We start from the raw sequence: 6,000 nt of genomic DNA, 5'->3' as shown, positions 1-6,000 counted from the left end.
AGTAATTCATGAATTAATTACAGCTGAAGGTAAATACATATAATTTGAAAATCAGTCAAACCATGTGGCAAAAGTAGCCTACAGTATATCGCCGTCATGGCTTACTCAATACATCAATGGGGGCAGCTGAAGGTGGTTCTCAGTGGCAGCTGTTATAAACTGCTGTGCGGAATGTAATAGTTTCAGAAGAAGACATTTCAGGCTTGGTCTTGATAACAAAGGTGCAACAGAGTCAACAACATTTTGAAAGCAATCTGTATTGTTTTCCGGTACCGCATTAGCTTTCTTGTTCTAACTTGACGTCTGTGAGAGAGCGGGTCTGCTGGCTGCTTCGAAGACCGGCAGCCAGAACCTCAGGCTCACTGCTCCATCTACTGGACCAGCGAGAGCAATGCACATGATGCCAGTGTTCAAGGCCTCCCGAGTGTAAAAAACATGAAATATCTATCTATCTATCTATCTATCTATCTATCTATCTATCTATCTATCTATCTATCTATCTATCTATCTATCTATCTATCTATCTATCTACCTAATTACTTTAGACTTCTATTCATTCTATTCATTTAACTTACTTTGTCAGGTTCCAAGCTGTCCAGCATGCACCACTGCCTTTGTTTTATTTTCCTCTGCTGTGAGGAGCAGTCTCCTGTGATGGAACAGCTCTTGGCAGAGTGAACAGCTGAGTCAAATGTGGGAAGACTCGACTTTTTTCATTACTCTGTACGTACAAACTTGACTTTTAGAGAGTCTAATTCTGCTGAGAAATGGACTTTGGACTTGTAATCACACCAATGACATCATAGAAATTATCCTACCGACATAGCTAACATGACCTTGTAAAGCTTGAAAAGACATTCACATAAAAACTTCAGCCACCAAAAACCTTTTTTTAGTGCTAATTTGGAAATACATAGGATCTGCGCTTTGCTGCCATCAGAACTAACCCCAATAAACAACCTGGATATCTCAGCTCTCGATAAATACCCGGGAGAGCAGAGTTTCTCTCTGGGACTTTCTCATGACATTGTGAGCTAAAAAATGAATGCATGCATGGAAGTCGAACAGCATAAATCAATGAATTCATTATTTTCAAAAAGTAGCTCAGCAAAATAAGACTGATGATGTTGTTCACAAGCTCAGACTGAAAACACAAAATAAATAAAGATTAATACGACATCCATAATTAGCAGAACAGATAACACAAAATGGTTATTATTATTATTATTATTATTATTATTATTATTATTATTATTATTATTATTATTATTTCAAACAGATAAAGTTTTTAAGATTTGAAGGAATTCAATATGAGCCATAAATACAGGAAAGGAAATTAGTGAGAGTTATTGGAGTCTGTTTGGGCCCCAGTGCATCACGTGAAGTTGTAATGACATGGTTTGGATGACATGTAAAATTGGATTATATTTATTCAGTTATGGCTCCAAAACCCAAGAGGGAGACGGCTGTAACACAAATCTGAAAAAAACACACACAAGTTCAATGTCTGTATTTTTACCTAGATTTGCATATGTTCAGCTAGGGTCTTAAAAATGAGGTGAGAGTTACAAGTTGACAGCCTGGTCCTCTCCAGCCTGCTGCCGACAGTCCTGTAGCGCTGCAGCCTGGCTGATACTAACCAGTGTCATCCTGCTGGCTGCAGCACGACACTGACTGCTCGTGGTTACCAAAAATTCTGCAGTGGGGCATTGAGTTTACTCACACTCAGACTCAGTCAAGGGCAAGGTTTCATCTGGCTCCAGTTTATTACAGTGATCGAGATTTCCTGAATAAATTCTTACATCAGTGTCGAGGCATAGCGGGCACGCATGAGTTTTACATCTGTTCTGTCAGTGAAGTGGAAAAAAACATACAATTGCACTCCCGTGGCTTACATCTGACATTTCATGGCTCAGAATCTCTTTCTCTCATCATCTCACAGAATTGTGAAAGGTTGCTCTGAAAAAGCAACTTAATTCAGCACTTTACGCAGTTCCATTGATTTACTGAAGATCAGCCCTTGGCCTACCAAAAGCTCCTTATCAGCGCAGTTTGTCTGCGGCATGTTATTGATGCAGAACAGCAGGTAGAACGTTGGGCCGCCAGCCAAAAAAACTGACTGATGGATCATGCGGACAAACTCATCCGAGCACTTTCGCTTGTCGGCTTCCATTTTCTGCTCTATATTCTGTCAGGCAGGTATTCTTTAGGAAACCTGCAATGATGGATGTTTTTTTTTTTTTTTTCCACCGCTGAGGCAGACACAAGTTCTGAGCAGAAAATGATCAGGATCTAGGATGAGATGAACTAATCATAATTTCCTTTTGAGTCGTTCTTGGTCCATCTAATAACTCACTATAACGCTCTACAAAGCTGAGGGGACACTGCAGATTGAGGCGACGGTTAAAGAGTGACCCCTTTTAACATTGTCACATTGTTTGTCATATTGTCCTTTGATAGGTTGTAACCATAAACATATTGATTACAGCTGCGTTGAACCAACAGTTTGACATTTTTGAAGATAAAATTGTTCACATACTTGCCAAGAGATAAAAAGCAGCTGGGTTAGCTTAGCCAAGCATAGACTGAGAAAAAGGGGAAACAGCTAGCCTGGCTCAAACTACAACTTGTCATCTTTATACTGTGGTTTCGTCTGGATTGATTAATTGATGAGATATAAACTTTACGCCATGGTCTGGGTGAATACTTGATTCTGGTTGGCGGCAGATTATCGATTGACTCCTGATGTAGGCACACCCATGTGACTGGGCCTATTCAAGCAGTTCCAGGGAAACCTCCTCATGTATGCCCTTCAGCCTGTATCTGATCTGAATTCTTTATGTGCAACACTGAGTGTAGTCCTTCAGTGCATCATCCTCTCAACCCCACAGGATGGCGCCTGCAACTCACAAGCTGCAGGAAGTAGCCTTCACTGTCCCTCTGAGCACAAACTGTCATGTCACATCCCATTCGTCATTCAGACTGGCTACTGCTGGCTGTGGCCAACAGCACGCATGGACTGTTGTCTGTTCATGAAAACACTGATGTGGATTTTTGGAACGATGACATGGCTAGCTAGTCTTGTTGGTTCACATTCTGTCAGGTTCCATTCATTGTTTGTCAACCGTATGCAGAGAGTTATTGACTTTGACGCTCGCTAGCATAATGTAAATTTCTGGCAAAAAGCTAATGCGTAGGGTTCTATGAGCCTAGTGGACTAGTTTATCTAAGGTCCGTCCTGTTTTTTGGAGCTGTGAACGACGTTTCCATTTCAAAGGAACCTCGTGGGATTGTTGTGATTTTTCCAGGTATCAGTCAAACCCTCAGATGTTTCCCAGGGAACCAGAGTTATTGCTGGTGAAAAACTTTATATTTTGTCTTTTTTTTATGGCAAGGGACCACCATGGTAGTGGGATAATGCACGCTCTTCTAGGTGCCCATTATTCCTGGCCTCCATGTCATCCATTAATTCTTGATAATGCACACCTCGCCAGGCATTACCCCAAACTTAATAACACTCCTTTTACCTTTGGACAGAGCCAGGCTGAAGTTTGCTGATGTTTCCCACTACTTGTTTCCAGTAAACTAAGCCAACTAGCAGAACTGGCTCCAGCTTCACATCGGAGGGGCGTGCGTGAGAGTGGAAGTGATGCTATCATCTACATTTCACCAAGAAAGCAATGACAATTTTGAGTTGCGCTCTGTAAGCTGATTCAGCTGCAACTTCCATCTTGTAGGAGCTGAAACTACTCACAGCAGTGACCCAATGTGGCTTTTGCATGTGTAGAAGGGTCTTGGAACTGATGTAGCTAAGTGTGTGATTATCGATGATTGAATCAGGCATCCTGGGGGGAAGCTCCCAGGCCTTCAGTGGATCATTGTCTACTGCTTCCCTGCTCCTGTGCTGCAGTAATATCTTGAGGAATGGCAGTCATATGAGCCGAGCTGCTGAACGTGCAACCACTTAGCCTGACCGTTTTCCTTCCCACTCTACTCTGCATCATTAGAAGTCATGGGACAGGGATGACAAGGATGATGTCTGTGATTGGGAATGGCATGTATGTCTGTGTGTATGTGTGCGCCCCTGTGTTGCCATGTGGAATGCCTCAGCTGATAACTCGGTGTTTAAGAGCGTAGTATCTCACTAGCTGCCTCGATTATTTTTTCCAATTATCAGGAGTTTCATTCATCACGATATGACTGAAAGCGGTGATACAACAAAACATCCTTCAATATCGTCATTTCTGCAACTTCGAAACAAGACTGTCCTTGGATATTTATTTTTCACCTTCACAAAAGAAATACATGGCACAATAAAAACATTAAACTGAAGTGGAAACAGCTTGTACATGCTTCTCTTCTCTCATGCCTGCAACAAAGTGCAGCTTCGGAGGATGAGCGGGGGTGCTCAGAGGACCAGGAAGGAGGCCAAAGAGGTCACTATGTTTACTGGGGAAACTACAGCTCATAAACCATCACATCATCGTATGTTTTCTGCTTTGCGGTTGTGATTTCTGATTTGTTGCTGTTTTCTCTTGTGTTAACACGATTAGCTGTTTTGCAAATTTGATGTCCAGTTTGCTGTTGTGTTTCGTGATTTGTTGTTGGGTTTTGTTAGTGGCCATTACGTTTTGTGAGGAGGCAGTGTGTTTCCTGCTTCTCATTGTGCTATCCAATTCATTGTTGTGTTGTCCTTTGTGCTGGTGAAGTGCTCCATTTGCCATTATGATTTGCAAGGGCCAAGATACTTGATGTCTCGTGCAAGTAGTACCGAATGTTTTCGGAGGGTGTAACCCAGTGGTTCCACCCTATGAAGTACTTGCTGAACACACAGCCATCAGCAATGGGACTGCGTAGTAGTTTCAGTACACTGGGAGGAATGACAGAATCCATCACTCGTCAGAAGTTTGATTCTTATAAATAATTGACTTGTGTTTTTAAAATAATGGCGGAAGTGACTTTTCTGTTATAAATGCTTTTCTTGCTAAGCTACAGAAAACACAGTATGCTTACTGTGCTGGATACTTTAAAGGTATAGCATGTAGACGCAGGCATTTTGTGTGATATGGTGCCCACCACAGGGTTAGGGTTAGTGCAACACCACTGTCGTAAATACAAATCCCAGGTCTGTTTGTCAGACGTAGGCGCTAACTACAAATAAACCGTGGCAATGCTATGTCTTGAAAACTTCTTGAAAGTAATCTCAGCGTGGCTCCCAGTTAGTGAAAGCATCAGCGATGTCATGTGCTGTTAGCAACATCAGAGAGTGTATGCTGCGACTCTGAAAAAGCCAAAGTTCAATGTGAGGAGAGAACTAAGTGAATGAAAATAGTTCCTGGATGCGCTGGCACATGTGTGCACAGCACATGTCACACACATAAACCCCGTGCCCTGATAATGGTTAATGTTTAACCTGTGTTTTCGTAATAGATCTCACTTGTGTACAAATAGAATAGTCATGTAAAACATTTTAAATGCATGCTTAGAAACAAACCTGGATAAACACTCCATCACTTGAGCTTAGTATAATGGGACAGGACATTGTTTTTCTCATGGAAGTCCTAGTTCAGTAACCTGAAAGATTAAAACAAACAATGGTTGATCATTGATGCAGTGTTGGCCAGGCCACATGTTCCAGATGCTTCTTTATTTTCTTCTTCCCCCAGCATTTCTGTTGCTGTTGTTCATTGGGACAAATGTATTCATTCAGCCACCTTAGTTATGATGACAAAATAATGGTAAATTGACAAAACAAATAAAATATTTAAACAATTATTACATACATTCACATGCCTCATCTACTAACCAGTGTTTCTTTAATATAAGGTATATAAACTAGTCTCCTAATATGGGGACTGTGACACATAGAACCTGCCAGGGATTACTTCACAGAGAGGGCTTCCCCAAATCAATTTCCTTTATAAGGGAGCACCCTAATATGGTCGACTCACAGCTACACAATCTCTGTTTCCCCCTAATATAGAAGAGACAGGAACCGCT

The sequence above is a fragment of the Acanthopagrus latus genome, chromosome 2 (assembly GCF_904848185.1).
Source record: "Acanthopagrus latus isolate v.2019 chromosome 2, fAcaLat1.1, whole genome shotgun sequence".
Taxonomy (NCBI): Eukaryota; Metazoa; Chordata; class Actinopteri; order Spariformes; family Sparidae; genus Acanthopagrus; species Acanthopagrus latus.
Note: the sequence above shows the minus strand (reverse complement) of the source record.